Here is a 20,324-nt window from a genome sequence, read left to right as displayed (position 1 = left end):
GTGTTGGATTGATTACTTGTCACGATGGCTCAAGGTAATACTAAATTCTGTGACTTTTCCAACACCAACAACAATGATTTTATTAGCACTCCCATTGCTCCTACTACCAATGCTGAATCTTGTGAAACTAATGCCGCTTAGTTGAATCTTTTTACGAAAGATCAATTTTCTGGCCTTCCTAGTGAAGATGCCGCATCCCATCTAAAAAATTTCGTTGATTTGTGCAATATGCAAAAGAAGAAAGATGTGGATAATGATATTGTTAAATTGAAGCTATTTCCATTTTCTCTTAGAGATCATGCTAAAACTTGGTTCTCATCTTTGCCTAAAAATAGTATTGATTCATGGAGTAAGTGCAAAGATGCTTTTATCTCTAAGTATTTTCCTCTCGCTAAGATCATCTCCCTTAGGAATATATTATGAATTATAAGCAACTTCATCATGAGCATGTTGCACAATCTTGGGAGAGGGTGAAATTAATGATACATAATTACCCTACACATGGTTTGAATTTGTGGATGAATATACAAAAATTTTATGACGGGTTGAATTTTTCTTCTAGAAATCTTTTAGATCCGGCCGCGGGAGGCACATTTATGGAAATCACTTTAGGAGAAGCTACTAAGCTCCTAGAAAATATTATGGTTAATTATTCTCAGTGGCACACCGAAAGATCCACTAGTAAAAAACTTCATGCGATTGAAGAGATTAATGTTTTGAGTAGAAAGATGGATGAACTTATGATATTATTTGCTAATAAAAGTGTTTCTTCTGATCCTAATGGTATGCCTTTGTCCACTGAGAATAATAATGAATCTTTGGATGTGAATTTTGTTGGTAGGAACAATTTTGGTAACAACACATATAGAGGCAATTTTAATCCTAGGCTGTTTCCTAGTAATTCCTCTTATAATTATGGTAATTCCTACAACAATCCTATGGAAATTTTAATAATATGCCCTCTGATTTTTAGAATAGTGTTAAAGAATTTATGAGTTCGCAAAAGAATTTCAATGCTTTGATTGAAGAAAAAATGCTTAAAATTGATGAATTGGCTAGGAACTTGGATAGAATTTCCCTTGATGTCGATTCTTTTAAATTTAGATCTATTCCACCTAAGAATGATACTGATGAGTCACTCAAGGCCATGAGAATTTCCATTGATGAGTGCAAATAAAGAACCGCTAAGATGCGCGCTAAAAAAGAATGGTTTGTAAAATCGTGTTCTTCTAGTTTTCATGATAATAATGATGAAGATCTAAAAGTGATTGATGTGACTCCTATTAAATCATTATTTTTCAATATGAATCTTTATAAATATGGGACTGGAGATGAGTCAACTTTAGGTAAAAGGTGTCCAAATGATGTGAAGTTTTTAGATCTAGAAGCTGAAACTGATAAAAGTGGGATTGAAGTGGTCAAAACTTTAAGTAGCAATGAGCCCACTATTTTGCATTTCAAGGAATTTAATTATGATAATTGTTTTTTAATAGATTGTATTTCCTTGTTGCAATCTGTGTTAAATTCTCCTCATGCTTATAATCAAAAGAAAGCTTTTACTAAACATATCGTTGATGCTATGATGCAATCTTTTGAAGAAAAGCTTGAACTAGAAGTTTCTATTCATAGAATACTTTATGATGAGTGGGAACCTACTATTAAGATTAAGATTAAAGATTATGAATGCTATGCTTTGTGTGATTTGGGTGCTAGTGTTTCCACGATTACAAAAACTTTGTGTGATGTGCTAGGTTTCCGCGAATTTGATGATTGTTCTTTAAATTTGCATCTTGCGGAGTCCACCATTAAGAAACCTATGGGAAGTATTAATGATGTTATTATTGTTGCAAATAGGAATTATGTGCCCGTATATTTCATTTTTCTTGATATAGATTGCAATCCTACATGACCTATTATTCTTGGTAGACCTTTCCTTAGAATGATTGGTGCAATTATTGATATGAAAGAACGAAACATTAGATTCCAATTTCCGTTAAGGAAAGGCATGTATCACTTTCCTAGGAAGAAAATTTAATGTCCTTATGAATCTATTATGAGATACACTTATGGATTGCATACCCAAGGTGGTAATACCTAGATCTATTCGTGTTTTTATGCCTAGCTAGGGGCGTTAAACGATAGCGCTTGTTGGGAGGCAACCCAATTTCATTTTTGTTCTTTACTTTTTGCTCCTGTTTAGTAATAAATAATCTATCTAGCCTCTGGTTAGATGTGGTTTTATGTTTTAGTTAGTGTTTGTGCCAAGTAGAACCTTTGGGAAGTCTTGGGTGACGTCAATGCGATCTTGCTGGAATAAACAGAAACTTTTGCGCTCACGAGAATAGCTGTCATTTTTTCAGAAGAGAGATTTTAGGTTGATTCTTTTTGAATAAGATTAATAGACAAATTCCTCACGTCCACCAATTTATTTCGGAATTTTTGGAGTACAGAAGTATTCGAAAGTTATAGATTACTACAGACTGTTCTATTTTTGACAGATTCTGTTTTACGCGTGTTGTTTGCTTATTTTGATGAATCTATGAGTAGCATCGGGGGGTATGAACCATAGATAAGTTGCAATACAGTAGGTTTTACACCAATTTAAATGAAGAATGAGTTCACAACAGTACCTTAAAGTGGTGATTTATTTTCTTATACTAACTGAGCTTATGAGATTTTCTGTTGAAGTTTTGTGTTGTGAAGTTTTCAAGTTTTGGGTAAGGATTTGTGGACTTTTGAATAAGGAGTGGAAAGAGCCTAAGCTTGCGGATTCCCAAGGCACCCCAAGGTAAAATTCAAGTACAACCAAATTCCTAAGCTTGGGGATGCCCCGGAAGGCATCCCCTCTTTCGTCTTCGTCTATCAGTAACTTTACCTGAGGCTATATTTTTATTCACCACATGATATGTGTTTTGCTTAGAGCGTCTTGTATGATTTGAGTCTTTGATTTTTAGTTTACCACAATCATCCTTGCTGTACGCACCTTTCGGGATTTATTAGAATACTCTATGTGCTTCACTTATATCTTTTGAACTAGACAATATTGCTCTAGTGCTTCACTTATATCTTTTTAGAGCACGGCGGTGGTTTTATTTTATTGAAATTGTTGAACTCTCATGCTTCACTTATATTATTTTGATAGTCTTTTAGAACATCATGGTAATTTTCTTTGGTTCTAAAATTAGTCCTAATATGATGGGCATCCAGGATGGGTATAATAAAAACTTTATGTGAAGTGCATCGGATACTATGAGAAGTTTGATTCTCTATGATTGTTTTGAGATATGAAGATGGTGATATTAGAGTCATGCTAGTAGAGTAGTTGTGAATTTGAGGGATACTTGTGATAAAGTTTGGGATTCCCGTAGCATGCACGTATGGTGAACCATTATGTGATGAAGTTGGAGCATGATTTATTTATTGATTGTCTTCCTTATGAGTGGCGGTCGGGGATGAGCGATGATCTTTTCCTACCAATCTACCCCCCAGGAGCATGCGCATAGTACTTCGTTTTGATAACTAATGAATTTTTGCAATAAGTATGTGAGTTCTATATGACTAATGTTGATTCCATGCATTATACGCACTCTCACCCTTCCACCATTGCTAGCCTCTATTATGTCGCGCAACTTTCGCCGATACCATACACCCACCATATACCTTCCTCAAAACAGCCACCATACCTACTCCCTCCATCCCAAAATAAGTGACTCAACTTTGTACTAACTTTAGTAAAAAGTTGAGTCACTTATTTTGGGACAGAGGGAGTACCTATTATGGCATTTCCATAGCCATTCCGAGATATATTGCCATGCAACTTTCCACCGTTCCATTTATTATGACACACTCCATCATTGTCATATTTCTTTGCATGATCATGTAGTTGATATCGTATTTGTGGCAAAGCCACCGTTCATTAATTTTCATACATGACACTCTTGATTCATTGCACATCCCGGTACCCCACCGGAGGCATTCACATAGAGTCATATTTTGTTATAAGTATCGAGTTTTAATTCTTGAGTTGTAAGTAAATAAAAGTGTGATGATTTTCATTATTAGAGCATTGTCCCATGTAAGGAAAGTATGATGGAGACTATGATTCCCCCACAAGTCGGGATGAGACTTCGGACGAAAAATAAAGAAAAGAAAAAAAGAGGCCAGAAAAAAAGAGAGAAGGCCCAAATAAAAAAATGAGAGAAAAAGAGAGAAGGGGCAATGCTACTATCCTTGTCCACACTCGTGCTTCAAAGTAGCACCATGATCTTCATGATAGAGAGTCTCCTATGTTGTTACTTTCATATACTATTGGGAATTTTTCATTATAGAACTTGGCTTGTATATTCCAATGATGGGCTTCCTCAAAGTGCCCTAGGTCTTCATGAGCAAGCAAGTTGGATCCAACCCCACATAGTTTCTTTTTGAACTTTCATACACTTATAGCTCTAGTGCATCCTTTGCATGGCAATCCCTACTCACTCACATTGATATCTTTTGATGGGCATCTCCATAGCCCATTGATACGCCTAGTAGATGTGAGACTATCTTCTCCTTTTTGTCTTCTCCACAACTAGCCTTCTATTCCACCTATAGTGCTATGTCCATGGCTCATGCTCATGTATTGCGTGAAGATTGAAAAAGTATGAGAACATCAAAAGTATGAAACAATTAATTGGCTTGTCATTGGTGTTGTACATGATTAAATATTTTGTGTGATGAAGAGCATAGCCAGGCTATATGATTTTGTAGGGATAGCTTTCTTTTGCTATGTTATTTTGGGAAGACATGATTGCTTTGTTATTATGCTTCAAGTATTATTGTTTTTATGTCAATATTAAACTTTTGTCTTGAATCTTTTGGATGTGAACATTCATGCCACAATAAATAGAATTACATGAATAAATATGTTAGGTAGCATTCCACATCAAGAATTCTATTTTTATCTTTTACCTACGCGAGGACGAGCAGGAATTAAACTTGGGGATGCTTGATACGTCTCCAACGTATCTATAATTTTTGATTGTTCCATGCTATTATATTATCGGTTTTGGATGTTTAATGGGCTTTAATAACCTATTTTATATTGTTTTGGGGACGAACCTATTAACCGAGGGCCTAGTGCCAGTTTTTGTTTTATGTTTATGCCTATTTTAGAGTATTGCAGAAAAGAATACCAAACGGAATCCAAACGGAGTGAAACCTTCGCGATGATCTTTCTTGGACCGAAAGCAAACCATAAGACTTGGATATGAAGTTGGAGTGGCAACGAGGAGGCCACGAGGCAGGAGGGAGCGCCCAGGGGGGTAGTTGTGCCCCCACCCTCGTGGGCCCCTTATAGGTCCACTGACCTAGTTCTTTCGCCTACATATACTCTTATACCCTAAAAACATCAGGGGGAGCCACAAAATGACTTTTCCACCGCCGCAACCTTGTGTACCCATGAGATCCCATCTTGGGGCCTTTTCCGGCAATCGGCCGGAGGGGGATTCGATCACGGAACGCTTCGACATCAATACCATTACCTCTTCGATGAAGCATGAGTAGTTTAGCATAGAACTTCGGGTCCATAGTTATTAGCTAGATGGCTTATTCTCTCTCTTTGATTCTCTAGACAAAGTTCTCCTCGATGTTCTTTGAGATCTATTCGATGTAATACTCTTTTGCGGTGTGTTTGCCGAGATCCGATGAATTGTGGATTTATGATCATGATTATCTATGAATATTATTTGGTTCTTCTCTGAATTCTTATATGCATGATTTGATATCTTTGCAAGTCTCTTCGAATTATCGGTTTAGTTTGGCCTACTAGATTGAACTTTCATGCAATGAGAGAAGTGCTTAGCTTTGGGTTAAATCTTGCGGTGTCCTTTCCCAGTGGCAGTAGGGGCAGCAAGGCACGTATTGTATTGTTGCCATCGAGTATAACAAGATGGGGTTTTCATCATATTGCTTGAGTTAATTCCTCTACATCGTGTCATCTTGCTTAATGCGTTACTCCGTTTTTATGAACTTAATACTCTAGATGCATGCCGGATAGCGGTCGATGTGTGGAGTAATAGTAGTAGATGCGGGCAGGAGTCGGTCTACTTGACATGAGCGTGATGTCTTAGATGTCATCATAATTATGTGCTTTTCTATCAGTTGCTCGGAAGTATTTTGTTCACCCACCACAATATATGCTATCTCGAGAGAAGCCACTAGTGAAACCTATGGCACCCGGGTCTCTTTTCCATATTATTGAATGATGTTTACATCTTGCTAGTTTCCGATCTACTATTTTGCAATCTTTAATTTCCAATCTATAAACCAAAAATACCAAAAACATTTAGTTTACCGTTTATCTATCTCTATTAGATCTCACTTTTGTGAGTGACCGTGAAGGGATTTACAACCCCTTTGTCGCGTTGGTTGCATGTTCTTGATTGTTTGTGCAGGTATTCGGTGACTTGTGCGTCACCTCCTACTGAATTGATACCTTGGTTATCAAAAATGAGGGAAATACTTATGCTACTTTGCTGCATCACCCTTTCCTCTTCAGGGGAAAATCAATGCAAGCTCAAGAGGTAGCAAGTCCTACTAGGACTCCAAGTCCTAGTAGGATTCCCTTTGGTGGAAGGGGGAGAAGGAAGGGAGAGGGAGAGGGAGAGGGAAAGGGGGCCGCGCCCCTCCCCTAGTCCTATTCAGATTCCCCATGGGGGGGGGGCTCCCCCCTTGTGGGATTTCCACTCTCTCCCCTATGGCCCATGATGACCCATTGCTTCCCCGGGGGGTTCCCGTAACCCCTTCGGCACTCCGTTTTTACCCGGTACCTCTCGGAACTTTTCCGGTGTCCAAATAACATTGTCCAATATATCATTATTTATGTCTCAACCATTTCGATACTCATCGGCATGTCCTTGATCTCATCCGGGACGACGAACAAACTTCGGTCATTAAAAACACATAACTCATAATACAAATCGTCATCGAACGTTAAGCGTGCGGACCGTACGGGTTCAAGAACTATGTAGACATGATCGAGACACATCTCCGATCAATAACCAATAGCAGAACTTGGATGCTCATATTGGCTCCTACATATTCTACAAAGATCTTTATCGGTCAAATCGCACAACAACATACGTTGTTCCCTTTTTCATCGGTATGTTACTTGCCCGAGATTTGATCATCGATATCACCATACCTAGTTCAATCTCATTACCGACAAGTCTATTTACTCGTTCTGTAATGCTTCATCCCGTAACTAACTCATTAGTCACATTGCTCGCAAGGCTTAGAGTGATGAGCATTACCGAGAGGGCCCAGAGATACCTCTCCGATACACGGAGTGACAAATCCTAATCTTGATCTATGCCAACCCGACAAACACCTTTGGAGACAGCTATGGAGCATCTTTATAGTCACCAAGTTACGTTGTGACGTTTGATAGCACACAAGGTGTTCCTCCGGTATTCGGGAGTTGCATAATCTCATAGTCAGAGGAACATGTATAAGTCATGAAGAGAGAAGTAGCAATAAAACTTATCGATCATTATGCTATGCTAACAGATGGGTCTTGTCCATCAAATCATTCTCTAATGATGTGATCTCATTCATCAAATGACAATACATGTCTATGGTCAGGAAACATAACCATCTTTGATTAACGAGCTAGTCAAGTACAGGCATACTAGGGACACTTTGTTTTGTCTATGTATTCACACATGTAGTAAGTTTTCGGTTAATAGAACTCTAGCATGAATAATAAACATTTATCATGATATAAGGAAATATAAATAACAACTTTATTATTTCCTCTAGGGCATATTTCCCCCCAGTCTCCCACTTGCACCAGAGTCAGTAATCTAGATTAGATAGTAATGATTCTAACACCCATGGAGTCATTGTGCTGATCATGTTTTGCTCGCGGAAGAGGCTTAGTCAAGGGGTGTGCAACATTCAGATCCATATGTATCTTGGAGATCTCTATGTCTCCCTCCTTGACTTGACCACACATGGAATTTAAGCGTCTCTTAATGTGTTTGGTTCTCTTGTGAAATCTGGATTCCTTTGCCAAGGCAATTGCTCCTGTATTGTCACAAAAGATTTTCATTACAGCCAATGCAGTAGGTATTACACCTAGATCGGATATGAACTCCTTCATCTAGACTCCTTCATTTGCTGCTTCTGAAGCAGCTATGTAGTCCTCTTCACACGTAGATCCCGCCACGATGCTCTGCTTGGAACTGCACCAACTGACAGCTCCACTATTCAATATAAATACATATCCGGTTTGCGACTTAGAGTCATCCGGATCAGTGTCAAAGCTTGCATCAACGTAACCATTTACTACAAGCTCTTTGTCACCTCCATAAACGAGAAACATATCCTTAGTCCTTTCAGGTATTTCAGGATGTTCTTGACCGCTGTCCAGTGATCCACTCCTGGATTACTTTGGTACCTCCCTGCTAAACTTATAGCAAGGCACACATCAGGTCTGGTACACAGCATTACATACATGATAGAACCTATGGCTGAGGCATAGGGAATGACTTTCATTTTCTCTCTATCTTCTGTAGTGGCCGGGATTGAGTCTGACTCAACTTCACACCTTGTAACACAGGCAAGAACCCTTTCTTCGACTAATCCATTTTGAACTTCTTCAAAACTTTATCAAGGTATGTGCTTTGTGAAAGTCCAATTAAGTTTCTTGATCTATCTCTATAGATCTGGATTCCTAATATATAAGCATCTTCACCGAGGCCTTTCATTGAAAAATTCTTATTCAAGTATGCTTTTATGCTATCCAGAAATTCTGTGTTACTTCCAATCAACAATATGTCATCCACTGTCGGTGGGAAATGACACCTATGGGATCAAAAGAATCCCTACTCCGGTTGCGGGGTGCTGGGTTGCGAGGAGAGCAGGATCTGCAGTCGGTACGAGCACACGAGTCGTTTACCCAGGTTCGGGCCACAGTGATGCGTAATACCCTAGTCCTGCTTTGATGTACGTATTTGTGTTCTTGAGGTTCTTGAACTAGCTACAATGAGCGTAACTTGTCCAAAAGTCCCAATCCTTCTCCTAGGTGCCTTGGGCCTCCTTTTATGGGCAACGGGATCGCAACAGTGGCACACATGAGGTGGCATCGCGGTACTGTGATTAAGCCTATCACTTGCCATTACGGGACAAGGTGCATTTAATGCGCCCCTGACGTGTCCCCTTTACTTTATCGCTGCTTTGCCCTGCCTTGACACACGCCTAGGCCAGTGAGGTGGTCAGCGCCATGTAGGCTGGCAGGCTATTGAGGTAGCGCGGTGGTAGGGCCTTCACGAAGATTTGCATGCCACCACGTAGGCATGCGCTGAGTTGGCCGAGAAGCCTCGTGTCGACATGCAGGCGCTTGCCCAGCTGGTGGGCTGGCAGCTGCATGGTAGAGGTGGCAGAAGCTTGGTGGGTGCAGGCCTGGCCGCGGCCTCCCGGACGTCCTCGGCAAGGGCCTTGCCGGGGCCCCAGCAAGGGTCTTGCCGCGGCGTTGCGGTCGTCCCTGGCAAGGGTCTTGCCGGGGGCCTTGTGGGTTTCCTCGGCGAGGATCTTGCTGAGGTTCATCGTCCTCTACTCTTCTGACTTGAAGTGTTCCTTGTCTTTACAAAGATCTGCATGCCACCATGGAGGCGCCTCCCGAGCCTATGTTCCAACGTGGTTGGTGACGCTGGAGAGACTGGGGCCAAGGGTGGCGCGCCCTGCTGGCATCAGGTAGGCTGCACCGGCAAGGTCCTTGCCGGGGCCGTGGAGGCCGCTCTGGGAAGGGTCTTGCCGGGGAAACCACTCCGCCTTCTTGCTCTTTATGCTTCTGTCTTGGCGTTGCCTTGGCCGTCCTGCGGCTTGGATTCTGTGTCTCCGCCATGCTTAGGCGTGGTCGTGGGCGTGACTCTGACTGCCCATGCACAAATAAGGGGTACAAAAGAGCGCCCCTATTTTGGTACACCGACAGGAGCCCCCGGGCCTGGGTCACACATAAGCGCGACATGTTGTTGGGCCAGGCCCAGAATGGTGCGCGGGCAGGCGGGGCGGTTTTTACCGCAGTAACTTTCCGTCCGCTGTGCTTCCCCACATCGACTATTGAATGTGCAACATGGGGGTCGTGTCTGATGTGGGGGGCATGCATGGGGTGGTCACAGCAGGCATGCGTCATGTGGCAATAAATGGGAAAAGAGGCGGCCCGTGTCTTCCCCATAAAAAGGAATTACCGCGGGCGCGCAACTCACTTACCGCCCGTGCTTTCCCCAATCTCGCCATCGCTATCCCCATCTTCTTCCTCTTCAAGCTCTTTCTTGCTACCCCTGTGCCCCCTATTGCCTCCAACCCCTCACTCTTTTCCCAGCCGCCATGGCGCCAAAATCGGGCAAGGGCAAGGGTGCGGACAAGGAGACGAGGGAGAAGGAGACATCAGAGGTGGAGAGGCGGCGGCGCGGCGGGCCCATGCCGCCTATTTCGTCTCGTTGATGCCCTACAGCTCAGGGACTACTTCAAGCCTTTGTGGGAGGCGGCGATGCCGGCGCATCCCACCACATGTGCCCTCCTCGCGGATTGCAACGGGGGCAACCAAAAATGGTACCCCTTTTTCGTCGACTTCTTCTACTGTGGGCTCTGCCCCCCTTTTTCCGACTTCTTCAACGACATCATGCGCACCTTTGGCTTCCACCTGCTCGGCCTCACGCCGAATGACATGGCGTACTTGGCGTATTTTGCCCATCTCTGCGATAGCTTCGCCGGGGTGGTGCCCAGCACGGCACTCTTTCGCCATTACTTCTACCCCCAGGTCCAGCCCGGGGGTGCCCTTTCTAGAACCGTCGCCTAGATTCCGAGGAGCCAGGAGAAGGGCGCGTACCCAGAGGGCGCCATCAAGGAGAGATTGGAGGAATGGCGGGCCCGGTGGTGCTGGGTCGTGGAGGAGGACCCACCAGAGTTCTACCGGGGCGTCCATCGAGAGCCGCTACTCCGCGGCGCGGAAAGGAGCGACCTCGACCCCAACGACAAGACGTTCTCGATTGCCACCACCAGGATTCGCCGCCTCACAGAGGCCGGGCTCAACCTAGAGATGAGCGCGGTGGATTTCAACCGCCGCCGAATCGCTCTGCTGCACAAGAAGGGGAGGCCGGCCTGGGATTTCAGGAACGCAACCGACATCATGAGGCTCCGCACCGGCCTGCAGAACAACTTCACGGTGCTGGGTCATTACTGGTATTGCAGGAGGCTCTTCCAGCTCGAAGTGTACGCCGATGGCAAGGTGGAGAGGAATGGCAAGGCCGCGAAATCCGGCTAGGTCATCTAGGGGCGCCTGTTCGGGCTACCTCCGGGAGTGGTCTCGTTGAGCAACAACTCCCGGCAGGCCGAAATCCTCGCCATGATGCCGCCCTTCAACATGCACGACCTCGACCCGGACTGGGTCGAGCCCCCGGCACGCGAGGTGGAGGAGTTCTTTGCCAATTTGGTCGAAGAACTCGACCATGACGAACTGCGGCTCATCCAGGACACCACCCAGGAGGAGCTGAACTACATTGCCGCTAGGGCGATTGAGGCGGAGCTCGCCAGGCTTGCCGGCGATGCCAGCGGCATGGAGAACGAGGCTGCCGCGGCCGCAGAGGAGAAGGAGCTCGCCGAGTGGGTGAAGTCCGTCAAGGAGGCGGGCGGTGCAAGCATCAAGGCCCCCCTCCCCAGCCGAGAGCATGGGCGAAGGGTCATCCGAGGAGGAGGCCGAGGCTAGCGAGCCCCGGCTACACAGAAGAGGCGCGTCCTGCGTCGGGCCAGCTCCGGCAAGCCGGTCCGGCCCAGCAGCGCTGAGGTGCGGCAGGGGGCTCCGAGGGAGACCAAGCATGTGACGAGGGCCGCGGCAGCGAAGAAAGAGGCCACGGTGGCGAAGAAGAAGACCCTAGAGGCGATGAAGAAGACAACCGCCTCTTCTTCATCCAAATGCTTCCGGACTCCTTCGCCTCCCCCTCGCCCCGCAGGCGCCGGTGCGGATATCGGCTTCGACTTTTCGTCCCTCAGCCCGAGGGGAAGAGGAAGGAAACAGAGGAGGAGGAGGAGGAGGACGAGTAAGCGCTCTGCCCCTCGTTGTTTCCATCCTTAGGAATCATGCCACCCTCCTTGATTTGACTTGTTCTTGCAGGGAGACAGAGACGCTAGCCCAGCTGGCAGTGAAGTGGGCCAAAGCCTCGACGAGAAGCCCGCCCCCGATGGGTACTTCAAAGGCGCCGCTGGTGGTGGAGAGCAGCCCGGACAACAGCCCGCGGTGAAGCCCCCAGCTCAGCCCCCAGCATGTGTTTACCACCCACCTCCTGTCAACTTGCGCCAGGGCATGATTTCTAGGTACTAACCTTGCCGTGGCTGCAGGAGGAGGGCAGCAGTAGCAGGAGGAGCCACCAAGGGCCACTCCCACCACGCCGGCCCCATCGACCACGCCGCCCCGAAGGGCATCCATGGCAAAGGTGTCAGACACCAAGCCCATGCACACAGAGGAGGAGGGGGCGAACTTGGGCGCTGGCAACCCCGTCCCGGCAATAGATGTTGGCGGGGAGGGGACCACCTCTTCCCAGCCCGGCACGAGTGATTCATTTGTTCTCCCTTGTTCTTCCTTTTCTCCTGAATTTTGGTTTTGGCCCCGCCTCATTTTCTCCTTCGGCATCCAGGTTCCCCTCTGGCGGACCAGGAGGACACCGACACCATCATCAAGGAGGTCGCCGCGAACGCCGCGGCTGAGGCTAAGAAGGTCGCGGCCAAGGAGGCTGCCGAGACCACGGTCAAGGACGCCGCTAAGGGGCTTGCCGGAGAGACCGGTGAGGGTGCTGCCGAGGAGGTCGGCAAGGGCACTGCTGAGGAGGAGGCCGACAAGGCCACTGGCAAGGAGGAGGTCGTCAAGGCCTCTAACTAGGATGAGGTGGTTGACGACCAACCCTCCTCATCCACTGCCTCCGGCTCAGGCAAGTACCTGAAGGTGAGCGACGATGTGTTCGTCCACCTCCCAGGGATGGCAAGCACTAGGGCGCCGACCTAGGGGGAGGTGTTTGACGTTGACGTGCTCGCCGCCGCTGGGCTCGAGGTTGTCGAGGAGCCGAGCACCGGTGCCGGTGGCACCTAGGAGGAGCAACTTCTCCGGGCCATGGGTGCCAGCTTCTGGAAGCTGCAGGCGCTCCACCACGCTCGTCTGGACAAAGCGAAGTCCAGGGAGGCGGTGGCGGGCTAGGCAGAGGCGGACGTCGGGAAGCACGTTGCTGAGGCGCAGGCCTGGTTCCAGTAGGCCCACGAGGAACTGAAAACCGCCCAAGGCCAGCTGGCATGGCGTGAGCTGGAGCTCCTCCTGAAGCAGGCCAACATCGAGAATGCCCAGGAGGAGGCGAGGGAGGAGGCCTCCAAGGCCAGGGCCGTCCGGTCCCAGCGCGAGGCCGAGCTGAACTCCCAGGAGGAGGACCTTGCCGACCGTGAGGCGAAGCTTGCTGCCGCACTCCACGGAAAGGATGAGGAGGTCGAAAAGCTTGCCGCGGCACGGACCCAAGAGATGGAGCACAAGCACAAAAAGGCGCTCGATGCCCAGGCCCTGGCCCACGGCAACAAGGTGAAGGAGCTGGAGGTGGAGCGGGATGGCTTGAAGGCCAGAGCCGAGTAGCTGGTGAAGGAGAGGGACTCGGCCGGCTGCACCTTGTTGGAGGCGCAGGATGAAAACTTGGCCAAGGCCGAGCAGCTCTCCCGCGCCAGTGACTCCATCGACGACCTAAAGCTGAAGCTAGAGGGTCTTGAGAAGACGCTCAAGGAGGCCATAGCCTGGGAGGGAGCCCTGACCAAGAGCCTGGCGGAGGAGATGCAGCAGTGGAGGAACGACGCCGCCAACCACGCAGATTACATGAAGGGCGAGAACATCTGGATCAGTCGCCTCGCCGACGACGCCAACAGGATCACCAAGCAGTTGGCCGATATGAAGATGCCGGAAGTGAGGTACGCCCCCGAACCGGACACGATCCCTAATGCAAAGCTGACTTTGTTCTTCGAGGGCGTTCTTGGTGCCTTGGAACGACTCGACGCCAACCGGTCGAGCTCCTTGGCCAATGAGTCCCGGATTCTTTGCGAGAACACCATGACCAAGGTCCTCACCAAGCTGGCGTACTGGAACCCCGACCTCAACTTCGACACTGCGTGGATAGCTTGCCGGGCGATGCAGACCTCTCGGGGATCAAGGAGTGCATCGAGCCCATCATCAGCCGCGTTAGCGGAATCCAGAGGATAGAGGGCCAGCGCCGGGATTAGGGACCCCGTTTCTTGTTGCCGCTGGGGGTTCACTACCAACAAAATTCATATGTTTAGTTAGAACCGCAACAACAGTTGATGTAATATAACTCTGTAGTGTTTTTTAAATTTGATGCATGTTATTCCCCTTGTTCAACCCTTCCTCGCATGTCCACCCTACGCCAATCGGGCTGGCTTGCCGGTGTGCAAACCCAAACTGCCACGCTTTGAAGGACGGATCCTTTAGCGGCTGGCAGGGTGTACTCGCTGCCGTGCAAACCACCTTTCCGTTCTCAGTGCGGCCGCTCGAACTGTTGAGCGGACTCGAGACAGAGCGAGAGCGTTGCTAATAACGAAAGGCCACCCTGCCGTTCTCGGCTCAGCCGCTCGATCTGTTGAGTGGACTCGAAACAGACCAAGGACGTTACCGGTAACGGACAGGCCCCACTGCGTGCAGGCTTCTCATACAAAGGAAAGATCTCCAAGGAGGATAACCTTATGTAAAAAGGAAATGCTCCAAGTTTCGCATGACTTAGCTTTTTTTGTCGTCGCGCGAACGCTTGTCGCATCCGCCGACGGAGTTGCTCGCTTGATCGCCTTCTTCCTCGGAAGTCATGGCGATGAGGAGTTGCTCCACCAGGTGCTGAGCCAGATGCTCACTACTGCGCCCCCTACCTGGCGCGCCAAAGATATCAGTGGGAAACGACACCCACTACTAGGAAAAGGGCAATAGATATGATTGATAGTAATGGCAAACCAGGTAAGTAGTGCGCCACTACTATATACTAATGGCGCACCGGTTGTAGGTGCGCCATTAGTGTGGAAGACACTAATGGCGCACCAGAGACACGGTGCGCCACTAGTATTGATATTTTTTTCATTTTTCCGTACATACTAATGGCACACGATGTGAAAGTGCGCCATTACTAGTTCTAACTTGTAATGGCGCAACTTATAGACAGTGCGCCATTAGTATATATTTTTCTTTTACTTTTTTGCAAAACTACTAATGGCACACTATGTAAAAGTGCGCCATTACTAGTTTAAACTACTAATGGCGCACTTTTGCATAGTGCGCCATTATTATATTTTTTTACTATTCTGCAAAAACTACTAATGGCGCACCACCCCCAGGTGCGCCATTAGTAACCAGGGTTACTAATGGCGCATTTACTTGTGGTGCACCATTAGTAACCTGGGACCAACAAGATATTTTGGACAGCCCACCTACCTACTCACTTTCCCCACTTCATTCTCTCCACCTCCTCCTCCAAGCTTGTCTCGGCTGCCTCCTCCTCCTCACCTCATTTCCACCATAGATTCATCAAAATTAAGTGGTGAAATTACCTTTTTTTTTGATAGGTAAGTAAGGGGAAAGCTATCTTCATGATGTAGATCTAGTTTTTTTCTCCCTAGCTCGCTCCAACAACGTGCACATGCACTTTTTGTGCCCTAGCTAGATCTATGTATGTTTGTGGTGTTGCTTGTGTTTGTGGTGTTACATATATGTTTGTGTTTGCAGGTACCGGTATTTGAAATGCGATAGTTGCCAATTTTTTTCCGGAATGTTGCTTCATTTCCGTATCGGCGAGAATTTTGGCACTATGCATTCTTTTTGGTCCTATTTTTAGGGAAGGTCATGCCAAATTTTTTCTTGGTTCTAAAATATCGTTTAGCTCTACCCCGTAGGCGACCATGGTCCGCATGATGACCGAAGGCATCGTGAATAGGTTTTTGAGCTCCACGAAGGCCGAGATGCTTGAAAAGAATGAGACGGAGAAAAGATGTCCGTGTCGAAGATGCAAGCTGAAGAGCCTTATTGCGGACCCGGATTCCGGGCAGGTGCGGGACCACCTCCTCTTGCGTGGTTTCATGGATGGCTATCGGTGGCAAGGTGATGATGATGACTATGCAGTCGTCCATGGAGGCCGGGCAAGAAATGAGGAAGGGCAACAAGACAAGTACCACCGCGGCGAGGGTGGGCGAGAAGACGAAGAATCTCCAGGACATGATCACAGCGATGATGCTGTACACAGTCATCATGTAGAAGATGTCGTACATGACGATTAGGAAGATCAAGACGAAGGGCATGATCATGAAGATGAAGATGCCGGAGCAGACGACGATGGAGGCTAGGTGCACGACCCTCATATTCAAGAGCTGCTTCTCAAGCAGACGGATAACGCAAGAGCTACCGCCCGAGAGAAAGCCAAGCTAGATCAACTGGAGATAGACGCGGTTACTCCATTGTATGAAGGATGCAGGCCCGAGGATACCCGCCTGAAAGTAACGCTCATGGCTCTGGAGATGAAGGTAAAACACAAAATGACTGACACATGCTTTGACGAGAACATGTCATTCTGGCACGAACATCTTCCCAAGGGGAACAAGTGCCCGACCAGTTTCGAGGAGGCGAAGAAAATCGTGTGTCCTCTGGATTTACCGCACGTGAAATACCATGTGTGCATGAACAATTGCATCATTTATCGGGACGAGCATGCGAAGTCTACCATATGTCCGGTGTGCGGCGTCACTCGATACAAGAAGAGGAAGAAAGCTCCTCGAAAATCGGTGTGGTATTTTCCGATCACTCCTCGTCTGCAGTGGTAGTTTGCGGACCCTAAGGTAGCAAAGCTCCTGCGTTGGCACGCGGATAGGGAGGAGAAGAAGCGGGAAGATGACATAAATGATCCGGAGATAAATAAAAAAGACAAGATGCTGAGTCACCCTAAGGATGCGAGCCAGTGGCAAGCGTTGAACTTCGAATACCCAGAATTTGGGAAGGATCCAAGGAACATCGTGTTGGGCGCGAGCACCGATGGAGTCAATCCGTTTGGCAGCCAGAGAAGCACACATAGCAACTGGCCTGTGTTTGTGTGGATGTACAACCTTCCCCCCTGGTTGTGCATGTAGAGGAAGTACATTCACATGAGTATGCTAATTGAAGGGTCGAAACATCCAGGGAACGACATCAATCTGTATCTGGGGCTGCTGAAGGAGTAGCTAGACACGCTGTGGAAAACGGCAGCCAATACGTGGGATGCCGCAGAGAAAGAATATTTCCCTATGAGAGCCGCACTTCTCACGGCGGTGCACGACTATCTCGGTTACGGATATCTCCAGGGGCAGGTAGTCCACGTATTTCTGGATGCGTAAGGTGCATGGATGACACAACGTATCGCCAGCTAGATAGAGATCCCAGGTCTTCAAAAACCGTGTTCATGCGACATCGAAGGTGGCTTCGCGATGATGACCCGTGGAGGAAACGCAAGGATCTGTTCGATGGTGAAACCGAACCACGAAAACACCCGTGTAGGAGGAGCGGTGAGGAAATAGACGAGCTGTTGAAAAATTGGAAAGACTGCCCACTGGCTGGAAAGAAGCAAAAGGCGCCAGAGCAGGGAAAAAAGGGAAATATGCCAGAGCCGCTGCTGAAGGTATGGAAAACGAGGTCTGTTTTCTGGGACTTGCCGTACTGGAAGATCCACTGTGTGCCTCACAGCCTTGATGTCATGCATATCACGAAGAACGTGTGTGAGAGTCTGCTTGGTACCCTGCTTAACATGCCAGAGAGGACCAAAGATGGGCCGAAAGCAAGGGTAGACTTGAAAGGGCATCAGGCAGGAGCTTCACTCTAAGTCAGGAGGAGATCGAGCAGTTTTTCACCTGCCTCCTAGGAGTAAAACTTCCTTACGGTTACGTGGGGAAGATAAGCAGATACCTAGACCAAGCGAAGCAGAAGTTCAGCGGGATGAAGTCTCACGACTGTCACGTGCTGATGACGCAGAACTTCCAGTTGCAATCCGTGGGATCATGGACGCGCACGTCCATGAAATGCTATTTGGCCTATGCAACTTTTTCTACGTCATCTCTCGGAAGTCGATTGGCGTGAGGCAACTCAGAAGGCTACAGGAAGAGATCGTGGTGATACTATGCGAGCTTGAGATGTACTTCCCGCCTGCATTCTTCGATGTTATGGTGCATCTGCTGGTCCATATCGTGGAGGATATCATGCAACTTGGGCCGACGTTCCTGCACAGCATGATGCCGTTCGAAAGGATGAATGGTGTCATCAAACGATACGTTCGCAACATGTCACGTCTAGAGGGAAGTATAGCCAGGGGCTTTTTGACCGAAGAGTGCATCTCCTACTGCATGAATTATCTAGGCATCGAGAACCCCGTTGGTCTGCCCGTCAACAGGCACCTAGGCAGGCTCGCTGGATGGGGTCACCGTGAGGGTCGCCGCGAAATGCATGTCGACTTCGAGGGTCGACTCGCCGACTTTGAAAGAGCAAACCTAGTCGCGCTACAACACATAGACGTGGTCGATCCTTGGGTGGTAGAGCACAAAACCTTTATTGAGAAGACGTACAATGACCAAGGCCCACAGAGGACAGACGGAGATATAATCGAAGAGCACAACTCATGTTTCACGCATTGGTTCAAGCAGAAGCTTCTATCGTACCCTTTACATGAGGATTCTTCCGCGGAAGAACAACTCATATTCGCCTTGTCACAGGGCGCCGAGCACAACCTGATGACCTATGAGGCATACGATATCAACGGCTACACATTCTACACCGAGAAGAAGGACATGAAGAGCGATGGTTATCAGAACTCCGGGGTAACGATGGAATCCTACACCGGCAATGACAAGGACAGATACTACGGAAGGATCGAGGAGATCTGGGAGCTGAGCTACGCTGCAGAGAAGCTCCCGATGTTCCGTGTCAGATGGGCCAAGAGCGTCCTAAAAGAAGACCGGTATTTCACCACCATGGTTATACCCGAAGCCAAATCCAAGAGCGCGGGCGCAAATGTCACCGCGAAAAATGAGCCATGGGTACTGGCTTCCCAAGTGGACCAATGCTTCTTCATTACCGACCCGTCAAAGCCCAGTCGTGTTGTCGTGAGGAGAGGCAAAAGGAAGATCATCAAAATGGATGGAGTAGCCAATGAGCAAGACTTCGACAAGTACGGCGACCCGATGATCGAACATGACGACGACAATGAAGTAGCAGCACACACCACAAGAAGAAGCAAGACAACCCTACCTAAAGGACGCCCATTCCACAGAAGAACTCCATTTGCGAAAAAGAAGGGCAAGAAGATTATGAACAGATAGCTAGCTAAGATCGATTGTATTTAAATCGTAGTCTTCATTTCTCAATTGTATTTCATGGGAACTTTTTGATATCATGAATATTTTTAAATTTCATGGACACTTTTTGAATTCATGAGGACACTTGATCTCGATCCCCCTCCATCTCGATCTCGATCCCACCCGCACCCTCCCCTGCTAGCTCGACCACTGCCGCCGACCCACCGCAACCCTCCCTCGCTCCACCGCAGCCGCCGAGCACCCGCCCCCCCGCACCCTCCCCCGCTCCACCGCCACCAATGGGCACCCCTCACACCCTCCCCCGCTCCACCACCGCCAACGGGCACCCCCGCACCCTCCCCCGCTCCACCGCCGCCGCTGATGATATTTTCAAGTAAGAAATTTGAACATATTTTTTAAAAAATTATTACTATTTTTATAAAAAATATTACTGTTATGATTTAAACAAGTTTGAACATATTTAAACACAAATAAATATCAAACAGGATTTAAAATGCATAAAAAATATTGGGGAGCCTGGGAATTGAACCCAGGACCTCCTAGTGTGGGTGCTACGTACTGACCAGTCAGGCTAGTGGGCAGGTTCTGTTGTATATAGGGTTAGGTGGTATATAACCTGACAAGTCGGGCTAAATTACTTATGGAGCACCCCTCGGTGGTGCTCCATTGCTATGGATGTACTTATGGCGCACCCCTGGGTGGTGCGCCATTGCTAAGCCTTCCCCCACACTAAATTAAAATCCCCAATCCCCTCACATTTCTCTCTAATCCCTCCCCTGCCTCATCTCCACCCACACCCGACCGTGCTCGCCGTGCTCGCCGTCCCCGGCCGTGCTCGCTTCCCCCGCCGCACCCGACCACCTCCCTCACCGTCCCCCCTCCGCCCGCGCCCGCGCACTCGCCGTCCCCCTCCCCCCGCGGCCCCACCTGCGTCAACCATC

This window comes from Triticum dicoccoides, chromosome 3B (genome assembly GCF_002162155.2).
Source record: "Triticum dicoccoides isolate Atlit2015 ecotype Zavitan chromosome 3B, WEW_v2.0, whole genome shotgun sequence".
NCBI classification, from domain to species: Eukaryota; Viridiplantae; Streptophyta; class Magnoliopsida; order Poales; family Poaceae; genus Triticum; species Triticum dicoccoides.
Note: the sequence above shows the minus strand (reverse complement) of the source record.